Genomic DNA, 16,733 nt, shown 5'->3' with positions numbered 1-16,733 from the left:
GTAAGAGCAGGGCTGCAATGAGAGGAATTTTGAGGAGTTACCACCAGCTAAAATTGAGATATAAGAGTGGACAGAAATGGACTTTAATGGCTGTATTTTGAGGAACTACAATCCCAGGCCAAAATTGCAATGTAGGAGCAGGCTGCATTGCTCCGAAATCCTGGGCTGAAATGTGCTGATATGGGGGATTTTGAGGAACTACAATCCCTGGATAAAACTGCGATTTAAATTGGGCTGCAATGTGCTGCAACCAATCGGCTTTTTAGGTATTAACCCTCGGCCAGAATTGCGATGCAAGAGTGGGCTGAATTACGCCGCAATGTAAGGACTTTTGAAGAACTACACCCTGGTCAAAAATGAGATGAATGAGTGGGCTGAAATGTGCTGCAACTTGAGGATTTTTGAGGAATAACAACTTGGCCAAAACTGCCAAAACTGAGGAATTACATCTTGGCCCAAACTGCGAAATACACGCCAGCTGCAAAGGGCGGTAACAATGAGATTCTTGTGGAAGTACACGTCTTGCCAAAATTGCGATGACGAACTATCCCCAGGCCAAATAAAAAAACGATGCAATAGTAGGCTGAAATATGCTGCATTGGGGGAATTTTAAAGAACAACATTTCCTGCCTAAAATTGCCAAAAGCGGGTTGCAATGGGCTAGAACAAAAGGATTTTTGAGGTATTCACCCCTGGCCAAAATTGCAATTTAAATGTGAGCTGAAATGGGTTGCATTTGGAGTATTTTTAAGGAATTACCCCATGGCCAAAATTGAAATGTAAGAGCGGGCTCGAATGCGCCGCAATGAAAGGACTGTTGAGGAACTACACCCTGGCACAAATGACGATACAAGAGTAGGTTAAAATATGCTGCAGACTTTTGCGAGATCATGTCCAGACTTTTTTGCGTACACCAGACTTTTGAGTGATCACCCGATTGTGGTGTTTTCTTGTCCACACTTCCGTGCGCTCAACAGAGTTTTACTATAGGAATTGAGGTGTTCATGTAGTTCACGTTGCTAAAAAAGACTATCAATATGTGAATTTTTGGACCCATTGAACACTCTGGTTTCTTCATCTTACTTAAAAGGATACTTAAAAGCTCGAAAGCTGAGTTGATAGCACGAAACAATTTTGTGCGTTCATGATCAAAATGTTGTGTGTTTATCAGACTTTCGGTAGTTCATGTGTAGATTTTCGTGCGTACAGCAGACCTTCGCGCGTTCATGTTCAGAATTTTTTTGATGATTCAAAGCTTTGCAATTTTGAACGCACGACGCCCCCTCATGTGTTAATCTTCGATCTGGAAAAAATTGCCAGTGTTTACATAAAAAAGACGGCTCTGCGAAGATTAAAGGAAGCTACTTGTCACGAGAAAAGGTCAATTTTTGAAAACCCCAATCAGACCTAATTAAATCAAAAATATCATCCCGAAATTTAAATGAGAGTATTCCTTTTGGGCACAAAAATCAGAAGGTGAATTTTGAGAATAATTTCAAGCTGAGTCAAATGTCTTTGCAAAATTCCTCCCATTTTTGTTGAAAGGGTGGTTGTAAATCGATGAGTGAGGCGGTAGTTTGGTCGGTGGGGGGGTTGCGGGTATAACGATGTAAGAGCAGGGCTGCAATGATAGGAATTTTGAGGAGTTACCAAAGGCCAAAATTGAAATATATGAGTAGACAGCAACGGACTGCAATAGCGGTATTTTGAGGAACTACAATCCCTGACCAAAATTGCAATGTGGGAGCCGGCTGCAATGCTGTAAAATCCTGGGCTGAAATGTGCTGATATGGGGAACAACATTTCCTGCCTTAAATTGCCTGGTCAACCCTGGCCAAAATTGCAATTTAAATGTGGGCTGAAATGGGTTGCATTTGGAGAATTTTTAAGGAATTACCCCATGGCAAAAATGCAGGAACTACAACCCTTGGCCAAAATTGCAATGTGGGAGCCGGCTGCAATGCTGCGAAATCCTGGGCTGAAATGTGCTGATATGGGGGTTTTTGAGGAACTACAATCCCTGGATAAAACTGCGATTTAAATTGGGCTGCAATGGGCTGCAACCAATCGGTTTTTTAGGTATTAATCCTTGGCCAGAAGTACGATGCAGGAGCAAGGAATTACGCCGCAATGTAACGACTTTTGAGCAGCTAGACCATGGACAAAAAGGAGAGGAAAGAGTGGGCTGAGATATGCTGCAACGAGAGGATTTTTGAGGAATAACAGTTTTTCCAACACTGCGAAAATTGAAGAAAGACATCCTGGCCCAAATTGCGAAGTAGGCGCCAGCTGCAATGGGCGGTAATAGAAGGATTTTTGTGGAAGTACACTTCTTGCCAAAATAGCGATGAGGAACTACCCCCAGGCCAAATAAAAAAAAACGATGCATTTGTAGAGTGCAGTGTGCTGCATTGGAAGATTTTTGGGGAATTACATCCCCTGGCTAAAATTGCTATTCAAAAGCGGGCTGCAATAGGCTGTAAAGGAAGGATTTTTGAGGTATTCATCCACGGCAATTCAAATGTGGTTTGCATTTGGAGTTTTTTTAAGAAATTATCCCATGACCAAAGGTAACGGATGCTCTCCTTGTGTTTCACAAAGAGAGTTCCACACTGTCCAGTTCGTTCTGAGGTGTTACAAACTCTGACCGGACACTTTGTTTATGCAGTTTGCTTTTGTATTTGTATATCCGTTCTGCTGTACTAACCGTTGCATTACCTAATTTAACTAACTCAGTTTTGGGTTTTTTCTCAATTGAACTGGGTTCACAGATCACAAAATACAAGATCTCTATATGTTTATCCGATCAATCGGTTGATGAAACAAACCAAAGGCAAAAACATATGCCTAAGAAGTGTTATGAAATTTTGGTTTCTAATTTAACCCTAAGTGTGTGTGTTGCGGTTTTTGCTGAGTACTCACGAGCTAAAGTTGGAAATCAGGACACAGAAAATTGATTTCACTGTTCGAGACTTCTTTGATACAAGACACAGTATTAGATAGAATACTGCTCAAGACAAATTTAAATATCAAGATACAATAACAATTCAACAAATATAGTGCTCAAAAGTTTGGTTTTGGCTTGACGCAGTAACAAATATACCACTCAAGACTATATTACTTCAACTATTTGATTGATAAATTTATCTTCTAGCTCGAGTTGCTAGGCTGACAAAAATTGTTGTTATTCTTTGTTCAGTTTGTTAACAATTTTCCTGCTTACGTAGCAAACCAAGCTGTTTCTTATTTGCTAAACACAGTTTTCTCGCTTAGTGGATGGTAATCTGGATAATAACAGAACACAGTATTACTTGTCAACCTACTTGTTTAATTGGATCTATTTTAATTTTGCGCTGAATTTTTACTTGCTACGCAAATTTGTTGTTCCTTAGGCCCAGCTCCAACTTCGCCTACCCTTTTTTGTTTCGTGAAAACATCATCGCCAGTTGGTAGTACTGGCTGCTTGTAGTATCCATCTTTTGTTCGGGTTTTCGCTGATCGAGTCATTCTGTCGGAACCTTCAAAGGTATCGGTTATTCGACCCAGATCGTAATATCCACGTTCAAAACTGTCTTCCACTAAACACACTAGATCAACCTCCTGAAGACTTCTGTCCTTTGTGGTTTGCCATTTCGTTCGACTGTTCAAAGTTGATAAGTACTCCTTACGGAAATTGTCACCGATGAGGTCTGCTTATGCTTGTGTTTGTCGGAAGAGCTTTCTATGATCAACAAAATGCTCTGCACCTGATAGATACGGTAAACAAAGGTTCTTGTTGCCAGGCAGGAAGTGGTTTGGAGTAGTAGCTTCTAAATCGGTAGAAACAGTACTGAGCGGTGTAGTTGGTCTAGCATTCAGCGTCTGTTCAACAAGACACATCGTGGTTGACAGAACATCTTCTGTGACTGATCGATTGCCCAGCACTGCGTACATTGCCTTCTTGCAACTCCTAATCAGTTTTTCCCACACTCCTCTAAAATGAGGTGCTGCAGGTCGATTGAACTTCCATTTGATCCCTTGCTGAACCAGATGTTCTCCAATTTGCTCGTTGTTTTATGCTGCTATATATACTCTGCCAACTCTTTTTCAGCTCCAACGAAATTTGTCTCGTTATCGCTAATCATTTTGACCGGTTTGCTCCTTCGAACAAAGAATCGCATAATTGCCTTCAGACAACTATTCCTGTCTAGCTTCGATACAATCTCTATGTGTACCACTCGTACAGTAAGGCATGTGAATAGACAGCACTAACGCTTTTCGTTTCTTCGACCAATCTTTACTGTGAATGGTCCGAAATAGTCTACGCCCACTTTCGAGAACACCGTTGATGCAACTAATCGTTCTTCAGGTAGATCTGCCATCACTGGTGTCTGTGTTTGGGCTCCTCCCTTTCGACATCTACTGCAATTGTTTTTGATCTATGTTTCTGACATGTTCGGTGCTTTCGTGATGTTCCTTTTGCAGGAATAATTCAAATACATGGTGATTTTCATGTAATAGTATTGGATGCTTGGTCTCGAAGTCCAATTGACTTTTACCTATTCCGCCTTGAGCACGAATAAGTCCTTGCTGTTCAATGAATGGTTAAAACTGGAGGGTTTTGCTGTTTTTTGGAAATTCCTTTTCTGCCTTGAGAGATTTCATTTCTTCAGCAAACTGCTCTAGCTGCAATAATCTGAAGATGCTTGCTTGTGCATCCTCTCTTTCTTCAACACTTAGTTTTTTTGTTGCCGGTTTGTGTTTTATAAATACGAGCTGCACGTATGCCATTGTATTTAAAAGTCGATTGGAATTGCTGAATCGTTCCTACTGAACCATCGGCTTCTTCCTTTCAACCTTCGCAGAGAACATGATTTGATCGTTTTGTTCTTCTGAAGCAAATAATAAAATCAACTGTTCAGGCCATTCATTCTCTGGAAGCCTCAACCAGCCCGGCCCAGAGAGCCATTTGCTTCTCCTAAGTTCGTCAACAATGATCGCTTGTGTCCTGATGTCAGCTGGATTGTTAATGCCACTCACAACATTCCACAGTGAAACGTTAGTTGTATCCAAAAATTCAGCTACTCTGTTTGCAACAGACACTTGTTGCTTACGGCGGGAATTTTCAATCCATTGCAGAGAAGTAGTAGAATCTGTCCAAAAGTTACATCTGTGAATCTTCGATTCGTGTTCCTTCACTATCTGCTCTTTAAGTCTCACCGCCATCACTGCTGCTTGAAGTTCCAAACGTGGTATGAAAAAGTGTCGGATGGGTGCGACTCTGCACTTTCCGATTGCAAATTCAAGTTCTGCTGAGATTTCTTTGGCCTCTGAACGTATATATGCCCTTGGGCACATTGTTTCTTCAGATGCGTCGGCAAACACATGAAGTTCCCATTTGTTCTTGGCTGTGCTGAAGTATCTTCTATCAATACTGGTTTCTTCTACTTCTGGAATCTGCACTTTCCACTTCAGAAATTCTTCTTCTTTGTTAGGTTCTACTGAGTTGTCTGAATGTTGTCCATTTTTGGTCCAGATGCTCTTCAGGAGTCGTCTCATATGAACACTGGATGGTGCAAACAATCCAGGAAGATCAAACACTGAATAAACTAAAGATATATTTTTCCTTCGGTTGATTGAGGTCTCAACTTCTTTGCTTGTACCTTTACAAAACTGTAGACTATCGTCGGTAACCGTCCACTGAAGTCCAAGCACGGTAGAACTGCTGGGTTCTGCTTCAAACTGCTTTGTGTTGCTGATTTATCTTAAGTCATCTGGGATCGCGTTGGGTACCACATCACTGTTGGTGATCCATATCTTCATTTCAAATCCATATATTGAGAGGAGGGGTTGCAATTGATTGAAAACCTTGATTGCTTCTTTAGGCGTTTCGACTGACTTGATGAAATCGTTCATGTAGATGTTGTTTTCGATTATTTTTGCTCAAATTGGAACTCGTCCTCTCTATCGATCGCTACTCCCTTCAGAGCGTAGTTGGCACATGTAGATGAACTCTTTGCTCCAAAAACATGACGTTAATACTCGTAAATTTGCGCTGGTTCGTTCATTGTTGGTCGCCAAAGGAATCTCAAGTAGCTTTTATCCCGTTCAAGAATTTGCACTTGCAGAAACATTGATTCAATATCTGCGGTTAGGGCTATTGGTCCCTCTAGAATTCTGAATATTGTCCCAATCAATCCGTGTAATAGATCTGGTTGTACTTGGCTGCCGCATTGCAAACAAGGCGAACTTCAACCGGTTTGTTAGAGATTAGTACTTGATGGTGCGGCAAATACCATTACCTTCCGCAAGTGCCTCTGACTTCCGATTTGTTCAAGATCTTCACAAATCCTTTTTCAACATCTGCATTAAATTACAGCTAAAAAAATTTTTCAATTTGGGGTCCTTTTGCAGTCTTCGTTCCAATGAGTAGAGCTGACCAAGGGCCGATCCGTTGTTGTTTGGAAGATTGGGTTCTGGTTCACTCAAGAGCATGCCCACTTCGTACCGCTCGCCTCTAAACTTTGTTGTGCTCTCTAAAAACTTTTGGGCTTCCTGCTTTTTCCTTGATTGACTTACAACATTCATTTCGGAAGCATGAGTTTCTATATCCCACCATTTTTGGATATTATCTGCTAATTTCACATCTTCTGTGGAGGCGAAATGACAAACTTTTCGACTTTTCTTGCCTGCCATGGGACTACTGACTACCCATCCTAATTCTGCTAAGACGGCAAAAGGTTCACTTCGTGTTCCAATATTATAGTCCAATGGACGTTGAATTTGGTAGGCATCTTGTCCATCAGGTTGAATGTGCTGTTAGTAAGAACATTCAGTTGTCTGAATTTGTTCTTCAGTTCCTTGTAATCATATGCTGTGTTTCCAGCGAGATTGATGAATGTGCAAAAGCTTCAATCTAATTCACCTTTTGTATGTAGTCCCTTCATTGTGATAGGAAACTTCTCTGTCCTCTAATCTTGCGTCCCATGTATACCAGCTATATTCAAGGTAACATCCGAGCTTTTGGCTTGTAGTTGATCCCTGACACTCTAATCGGTGAATGATACTGTTAACCCACCATTGAGAAAAGCGTAGGTAGTCAACCTGTTACCACCGCTCTGAACGGATACCGGAACTATTTGAAAATAAAACTAGTAACTTGGTTACTCTGGTTGATTGCTGCTGCGCTTACATTAACTGCGAGACTAAACTTGTCCAATTGGATTTTTGATTGTAGCAGCCTATTGAGTTTTTTGGTACATCCATTTATACCGCACGGGTGGATTTTACAAAATTTGATTGCCCTAGACATCTATAACATAAGCGTTGTTTTCTCATTGTTGCATAGCTATCGGTGACATTCATATTCTTAAATATTGCACAGTTCCATATTTTATGAGAGCCAAGCGCTAGTGGACAGTTGTTGTTTTGCATTTGCTTCTTTTCGTTGGCATTCGAACTCGCACTAACATTTGAAGATTTTGAGAATCGTTTTTCTTTGTTAGCTTTAAATCGATCATCTTCCTTTCGTTCGCTCTTGGTTGATGGCAGTCCTTCAAAGACAAAAGCCATTCGAGCTAGCCTTTTTTCAAGGAGAACGAGTTCTGGTCTGTCTTCTTGGCACTCGTCAACGAAGAAAAACCACTTTCTTTCAGTTTTGGAGGCAGTTTTTCAATTTCCTCTTGAAAGCAGGTCGCCCTCATAATTGTACTGCTTCAGTACCTTAACTAGGTTGCTGATTGTTATTGAGTAGTTAATTATAGCAGATTAGCCGTGCATTCGAATTGGTTGTTGTTTGCTTAATGTGAGTGTCGACAATTAGGTAAGGTCGCCCAAACTTCCGTTCCAGGAGTTCCCACGCTTGAGCGTAGAATTCTCCCGAATAGCCCATTCTTGAAACAGCTGCCTTCACTTTACCTGTCAACAATGTTTTCAAGTGGTTCATTTTTTCTGAGTCAGGTCTATCGCGATGGTGAACCGTTGCTTCGAACATATTCGACCAGTCCGGTCACTCTAGGGGGTTTGCGTCGAATATACTCAATTTCAACTTAGGTATCTGGAAACTACTGCTCTGTTTATTACGCTTGAAATTGTCTTGTTTGCGGGGCTGGGCTGGCACGCTCTCCGCTTGGTGACCGTGATTTAATGACACCTTCGCGATTGAAGCTTACCCTGGGGTAATTGTTGTCGATGCTGGTTTTTGCACGCTCGAAACTATAATCGTGCAAGTTGGAGAATTTATCTGAATTATCGCGCCAACCGGAAACATCTTTGTTCTTCGGCGTTCTCCAATTGAATGGTGATCTACATCGGATAAAAGGGGCTGCACTATCATCAGAATCTGATGCCCTTGCGTCAAGAGCTTCTTTCTCGTATTCTAGTTTCAGTACACCTTCTTCTTCAAAAAATTGCATCTCCATTGCAAGCTCTTTCCTTTTCAACTCAGCTTCAATTTTCTTCAACTTCCATTTTGATGCAAAGTCTTTTTCTAGAGCCGCAAGTTTTCCTGCTTTTTTAGCCCCTTTATCAGAGGAGGCCGTTGAATCGTTGTCCTTGTTTGGTTTCCATTTTCGACAGTTCGCTGAGAAACTCCTACGACAGACGATGAAGTCTTAGCGGCAGTTGGCTCTGCATTGCTTGTAATTTGTACGGTTTGATTCTGTTGATCCATCTCGTTTGTTTCTCCGTGAATGTGTGGTAACCAATCTGCATTTAATGTTTGTAAGAAACTTAGCCGTTCGGCTTCGTATAGTTCAAACAGTTCAGGATCACGAAGACTATTTGCTCGCTCCCGAAGAAGAATGCAAAGAATTTCGTCAAGCTTCAGTAGCTGTTGTTAAACGGTCTTTAGTTTGCCTGATCTATCGTTGTTTTTGATTAGCTCCTGGCCCTCCTGAGGTTTTTCTTTGAATTGTTTTTTGCAGTTGCTAATCTGTCTATGCAAAATGACTTGACTCTGTGATGGAGCCACTTCGTTTGTACTTCGGGACTGCAGTTTGATTCCCTACAGTAGTTTTGTTTAATTGCTTTAATTAAGCTTTCTATTCAATTTCTAATGCACTTTGTCTATATGGCTCTGCGTCGCTGAATCGCCTGTTGAGTTTTATTTTTTTTCGTTGATGCCTTTGGCATTTCACTCGGACAGCAGTTTAAATTTCACTGTGCTGTTCGGCGAACCAAATGTTACGGCTGCTCTCCTTGTGTTTTAAAAAAGAGTTTTACACTGCCCAATTTGTTCTGTGTGGTTACAAAATCTGTCTGAATACTTCGTTTATGCAGTTTGCTTTTGTAACTGTATATCCGTTCTGCTGTGCTTACCGTTGCATTGACTAATTTAACTAACTTAGTTTTGGGTTTTTTTCAATTCAATTGGTTCCACAGATCACACAATAGGGGATCTCTAAATGTTATCCATTTCATTTGTTTGATAAAACAAATTAAAGACAAAAATGTATGCCTAAGAAGTGTCTTGAAAAATTGGTTTCTAACTTAATCCTAAGTGTGTGTGTTGCGATTTTCGCAGGGTACTCAAGAGTTGAAGATTGAAAACCATTACACAGAAAATTGAATTAACTGTTCGAGACGTTTTTGATACAAGACACAATATTAGATAGAACATCGCTCAAGACAAACTTTGGTATCAAGACACAGAAAGAATTTAAAAAAATCACTGCTCAAGGGTTTGGTGTCGGCAAGACGCAGTAACAAATATACTGCTCAAGGCTATAGTATTTCAACAATTTTTTTCTAAGTTCATGTGCTAGCTCGAGTTGCTAGGCTGACAAAAATTGAGTTCTTATTTTTTTGCTCTGTTTGTTAACAATTTTCCTGCTTACGTAGCGTATGTGGCTGTTTCTGATTTGCTATACAAAGTTTTTTCCCTAAGGAGATGGATGATCTGGATAAAACAGAACACAGTAAAAGTTTTCGTCCTACGCATTTAATTGGATCTTTTGTAAATCTGCACCGAATTTTTACTTCCTGCGCAATTTTGTTGTTCCATAAGCTCAGCTGCAACACCAAAATTGCAATGTAAGAGCGGACTAAAAGGCGCCGAAATGAAAGGACTTTTGAGGAACTACACCCTGGCCCAAATGACGATGCAAAAGTGGGTTGAAATATGCTGCAGACTTTTGTGAGATCATGTCCAGACTTTTGTGCGTTCGCCAGACTTTCGAGCGTTCACCCGATTTTCGTGTTTTTTTTGTCCAAACTTTTGTGCGCTCACCAGAGTTTCACTATTGGTATTGATGTGTTCATGTAGTTGACGTTGCTAAAAAAGACAATAAATATAAGGATTTTTGGTCCCATGGAACACTCTGGTTTCTTCATCTTCACTGAATACTTAAAAACCCGAAAGCTGAGTCAAAAGCAGGAAACAATTTTTGTGCGTTCATGATTAGACTTTCGTGTGTTTATCAGACTTTCCTGCCTTTATGTCCAGACTTTCTTGCGTTCACCACAGACTTTTTTGCGTTCTTGTGTAGATTTTCGTGTGTACAGCAGAACTTCGTTCGTTCATATCCAGACATTCGTGCGTTCATCAGTTTTTTGTGCCTTTAAGTCCAGACTTTCTAGCGTTCACCACAGACTTTCTTGCGTTCATGTGTAGATTTTAGTGTGTACAGCAGAACTTCGTGCGTTCATGTTCAGAATTTTGTGCGTCTTTTGATTTTTCAAGGTTTTGTAATTTTGAACGCACGACGCCCCCCCCCGTCATGTGTTTATCTTCGATCTGGAAATGATTGCCTCCGCCTGGGACCTCACCCAAGGCAATGAATTAAAATTTCTGCGTAAATACTGTACAAAATACAAAAAAAATCATATAAGACATTTTAGTTGAAGCTTTTTGCGCTGAGCCAACGTTCAATTGTGTCTTACAGCGTTGCGTCCTGTTTTTTTAAATTTCACATTTTTTCTAAATTTTTCATATTGTTTCTAAGCGAAAATTAGAGGAATTGCCCCTGTTGCCCAAATTGCGATGTTAAAGTGGGCTGCAAAGGGAAGAATTTGAGGAATAACCAGCACCTGAAAAAATAGCGATCTTAGAATGGGATCAAATTCGCTGCAATGATAGGACTTTTGAGGAACTAGCCCCTGCCAAAACTGCGATGTAGGTGTGGGCTGCAATGGGCTGTAGTGGGTGGCTCTTGAGTATATAACACACACAGACAAACACCGGCCAAAATGGAATTGAAAGAGGGGGTTAAAGTGATTAAACAGTGTATTTCGTTCAGAGGAGGTAACGGGTCTTGATAATTTGGCAGCCAAGCGGGTGAAGTGGTCTAAAAATGGAGGGGTATATTTTTCAGAAGGCGTAACAAGACGTAATGACTTGGCTGCCAATTGCGGTGTGGCAAAACTGGTGTGATACTTAGGGGGTATTTTGTTCAGAGGTTGTAAAAAGCTGTAATAATTGGGCTGCCAAGTGGGTCAAATTTATGCAAAGATGAGTGAGTAATTTGTTGAAAGGGGTGAAATGATGAAAAAACTGGGCTGAGAAGCGGAGCGTGTGGGAAAAATTGTTAATAGTCTGGAGGTAAATTGTTCAGGGGAAGTAAAATCGTTTAATAATTTGGCTGCCAATGGGAGTAAAATGCTGTAAGAGTAATGGGATAATTTGTTTAGAAAAGGTATTTTGATGCAAGAATTGGGCTGCCAAGGAGGGTAAATTGGTGTAGAGATAGGGCTTAATTTGAGGAGTTAATGACTGGCCAATATTGAAACGCAGTAGTGGGCTGCAATAGGCTTTAATGGGAGGACTTTTGAGGAATTACAATCCTCTGCCAAAATTTCGTTATCGGATTGGGCTGCAATTTGCTGCAATTGGAGGACAATTGAGGAATCACCCCCTTAACAAAACCGCGATGTAGGTGAGGGCTGCAATGGTGGACTTTTGAGAAATTACGCCACACACACACACACACACACACACACACACACACACACACACACCGAAACACACACACACAAACCACGGCCAAAATTGTGACGTAAGAGGGAGTTAAAGTAATATAACAGTGTAATTTGTTCAGAGGGGTAAACGGACTTGATATTTTGGCTGCCAAGAGGCGTAAAATGGTGTAAGAATGAGGTACAGTGTTCAGTGTGTGTAAAATGCTCTAAGAATAGGGTCTTTTGTTCAGAGTTGTTGGAATGTTTTAATATTGATGGGGTAATTTCTTCAAGAAGGTATAATATTATGTTGGAGTTGGGCTGTCGAGAGGGTTAAATTGTTGTAAGAGTGAGCGGGCAATTTGTTCACAGGGGTTAAAACATTGTAGGAATTGGGCTGCCAAGAGGGTTGCAATTGTGTAAGGATGTAGGGGGAAATTTTGTTCCGAGGGCGTAAAATAGTTTAGGATTTGGTTGCCAAGAGGCGTAATGTATTGTAAGAGTAATTGGGTAATATGTTCAGTGGTTGTAGAATGAAATACGATTCAGACTGCCAATGCGGTAAATTGATGTAAGAAAGAGAGAGGTAATTTGTTCCGGGTGGTTAAAATGATGTAAGGGTTGCGCTACGAAGGGGGTAAATCTGTGAAAGTGTGAGTGTGTAATTTGGTCCGAGGGTGTACAATGATCTAAGAGTTGGGCTCCAAAGGGAGTAAAATGCTGCTAGAGTTAGGGGGTATTTTGTTCAGAGAGCGTAAAATGGTGTAAAAATTGGGCTGCGAAGGATGGGGGTAAAGTGGCGTACGAGTGAGGGGATAGTTTGCTCAGAGGTTGTAAAATGCTGTAAGAATTGGACTGCCAAGGGGGCTCGGTTGATTTAAGAGTGGGGGTATTTTGCTCAGAGGGGTTAAAATGATGGTAGAATTGGGCTGCGAAGGGGGTAAAATGGTGCAAGAGTGAGGGGGTGTTTTGTCTGCTGCCAGCTAGATTGTTTATCTCCAAAACATTTGAACACTTAATCTCTGACCGTTATAGTTTTGAATTTATATCTTTCCTGAAAAAGTAATGAAATAATGACTAAAATATTTAAATAGTGAGGCTTCTACATCTTGGAACTATGTCAATTGGCAGCTAGTGAAATAGGGAGGAATTAGGATGTTCTGTGGTCGATTAACATAAGCTGATTATCTGGCAACTGTTGAAAGGACTTACAGTAAAACTGTTATTTAGCAACATTCATTTGTCATAACTGATCTTTTAAAAGATCAGTTATGGTAAAAGAGTCCTGCTAAAGGACAGTTTTACTGCAAAGTTCTTTAATAATAACAGTCTTTTGCAAGATTTTGCACAAAAAGTTCTAAGATTGTGAAAGTCAGCCGCCGAATTTCTTCGACAAGAGTTTACGCTGATCCAATGAGTAAGAAGCGCTCCAGTAATCTTCCGTTATCAAATTTAGCAGCTCTCGTGAACTTACCGATGTTAACTTGTATCGGATAAGAATCAACTGAAAGAGTTAGAAGTCAGTTTGATAACGGTGATTTCCAATTCATAACCTTTCAAATCATGTAGTTTGGTGCTTGCACTTCTGGCACATAAAATCAACCATAGACTTCCCTATTGTTTAGAACACAAATTTGCATGTTCGCTGATAGCCATATTTTGAACTCAAAAGATGAGAACATGAGAACCCAAGTTGCTATGTTGTATGATTTTCTAATATTGCATGATTAAAGTTTTCAGTCCCTTCACTTTCATAATTATTTTTCAGGAAATCGGAAAAAAATTTAAGATACCACTTTGAGCAACAAGAGGCTGAAAAAATTAGGAGATTAATTAGATTTTGAGTTTTAACTTTTACACTACTCCATGCTTCACCTTAAACAAATTGTTTGTCGAAAGAGCATATAAATCTCATATCCTATCGAATAAAAAGCATCGAATGAAAAGCTAATACAATTTCTTAGATAGTTTGGTCAAAGTTTTTATGCGACAAATAAATCGCTCATAACAACTAACTTCACTATTCGAAGACATTTTATCTTATTCCCGGGTTGACAAAAGGTTTTAATGATAGCTTTTTCATATTATGGATTATTGACTTCATAATTCAAAAAAGTTTTAAAAGATCGGTAAAACTAAGTCTCTAAATAAACGGAAGTTCTATGATCAAAACTTTTCCACAAATGGAGGTTTTCTGACTACAATTTTTCCATAATATGGCATTTCTATGGTTTTATTTTCTCCATAACAACAGAAAGAAGATATTTAAAGAGTCTTGGTTTATTTGAGATCCATCAAGAGCAAAAACAGCTGTGACTGTTTTTCTTGCAGAATAAGCAAAAATTGAGACTCTTCAGTTAGTTGACACCATAATAGGAAACCTGGAAAGTGACCATGAAACAGAAGTCATTATTGAGATCTTGCAAAAGCGTTCAATACCAATTCATACAAAAAAATTTGTGGCAAAAGTCATAGAAATTAAATTTTTCATCATTGCTATTCTTTTTTGTTCTATTTTTTCAGTCCACAAACTCAATGCGCTAAGCGTTTTGCCGAATTCTCAGATAGCTTTGCCGTTAATCAATGCGTTCTGCGATCTACTGTGTTGAAATCGCAAGTTTCTTTTGGGACGTCAGTGGTTCTTCACATTAAAAAAGCCATTTTGATGGCGATCAGAGGTTTTTGGTAGTAACTTGGAGAAACAAATACTTACGTTAATAACGTATAAAAAAACATTGTCTTTTATTTAAAAAGCAATTTTGAGCTAAAACTATAGTTTGTTTTTAAAAGAAAAAAACTAAATCGTTTTATTAGATGCCAACATCTTGATACATAAATTGCAGAAGTGTTAACTTTTTGTGGTTCGTTTGAGTTCATTATGAAGCAAATGGCAGCGACAATGCATTCATCGTATCTTACAAGCTCTATCAACCCTCCTGAGGTTACAATTAGTTTTTTAAAGTCCATTGAGCTGTCAAATGTTTGTTATTAAGTTGCGAACAACTTGCGGTTAAAAACGTGCAACTACTCGACAAAAAAATTAGTTAGTAAATGTTTATTGTTCTCGTTAATTGTACGATTTCTCTTCAGATCTTGTCTGCTGCCAGCTGCATTGTTTATCTCAAAAGCATGTGATTATTTAATCTCTAACGGTTATAGATTTGATTTTATCTTTTCTCCTAGAAAATAAATTATCGACTAAAATATTCAAATAGTTTGGGTTCAGCATCTTGGAACCATTTAAATAGGCAAGGAAAAGGTGTCGTTAGGAAGTTGTGATGTTGATTAACATAAGTTGGTTCTCTTGCAACAGATTAGTCCTGCTAAAGGACAGTTTTTCTAAAAATTCTTTCATAGTAACAGTCTTTTGCAAGACTTTGCACAAATTTGTGAGATCTGACAAGTAAGCTGTCAAAGTTGGATTAGAGTAACTTACGTTGATCCAATGAGTAAGAAGCGATCCAGTTTTCTTCCGTTATCAAATCTAGGAAATCTTGTGAAGTTACCGATGTTAACTTGTATCAGATGAGAATCAACTGAAACAGTTAAAGTCGTTTTGAGGACCCTGGTTTCCAATTCATAACTTTTTCAATCATATAGGTTGATGCACTTCTTGCCCATAAAAATAACCATAGACTCCCCTATTGGTTAGATCACAGATTCGTATTTTCGCTGCTACCCATATTTTGAACTGGAAAGATGAAAACATGAGAACCCAAGTTTCTATGTTGTATGATTTTCTAATATTGCACGATTTAAGTTTTCAGTCCCTTCAATTTCATAACTTTTTTCAGGAAATCGGAAAAGAATTTAAGATACCACTTTGAGCAACAAGAGGCTGAAAAAATTAGGGATGAATTAGATTTTGAGTTTTATTTTTTACACTACTCCATGCTTCACCTTAAACAAATTGTTTGTCGAAAGAGCATATAAATCTCATATCCTATCGAATAAAAAGCATCGAATGAAAAGCTAATACAAATTGTTAGATAGACTGGTCAAAGTATTTATACGACAAATAAATCGCTGAAAACAACTAACTTCACTATTCCACTATACAAAGACATTTTATCTTATTCCCGCGTTGACAAAAGGTTAGCTTTTTCTTATTGTGGACCATTGAAATCATAATTCGAAAAAGTTTTTAAAAGATTGGTAACACTTAATCTTTGCCATAAACAGAAATTCTAGGATCAAAACTTTTCACAACTTTTTTCAGAAACATGGAAAAACAATTCTGAAACATCATTCTGAGCAACAAATTTGGGGTCAGAACAAATTTGAAGCATTGATTCTGCGCAAAATTGACGCCATTATTCAATAACATCACTTTGCGGGCATCAGGTAAGAAAGTTTTATATAAATACACACAAATATATATATATATATATATATATATATATATATATATATATATATATTATATAAATATATATATATATGTATATATATATATATATATATATATATATATATATATATATATATCCCGGGCCGAGGAATTCGACCAAAATTATGTAAGATCAGCGGCAATTAGCGTTAACAAGTCGAAAAATTCACCGCAGTTTTTTTTACATAATTTTGCGGTGAATGCATTGAATTTGAAACACAAAAAAAATCAACGCATTCACCGCCAAATTATGTAAGAAATTGCGGTGAATTTTCCGGCTTGTCAACGCTAGTTATCACTGATCTTACATATTTAGCGTTGAATTTAGCGTAGATCTTACATATTTTTGCGTTGAATTTAGCGTAGATCTTATATATTTTGCGTTGAATTTAGCGTAGATCTTATCTTTTTTGCTTTTAATTTATTGTTGATTTTACAAAAAAATTCACCGCGTAGAACTCTGAGTATA

At 38.8% G+C, this 16,733-nt stretch overlaps 1 protein-coding gene across 1 annotated transcript in view; it reads right to left on the bottom strand.

The window, feature by feature from the left end:
- The window catches only part of LOC142348826 (uncharacterized), a 67,909-nt gene extending 52,558 nt beyond the window's left edge, over positions 1–15,351 (bottom strand). Inside the window, exon 1 of the mRNA XM_075400353.1 lies at positions 15,311–15,351. The gene's annotated coding sequence lies outside the window, so the exon portion shown is untranslated. The remainder of the gene's footprint in view (positions 1–15,310) is intronic.
- Positions 15,352–16,733: the final 1,382 nt, after the last annotated feature.

This window comes from Convolutriloba macropyga, chromosome 10 (assembly GCF_964194025.1).
Source record: "Convolutriloba macropyga chromosome 10, txConMacr16.3, whole genome shotgun sequence".
Lineage (NCBI taxonomy): Eukaryota > Metazoa > Xenacoelomorpha > Acoela > Convolutidae > Convolutriloba > Convolutriloba macropyga.
This window is presented reverse-complemented; position numbering and strand designations above follow the sequence as displayed.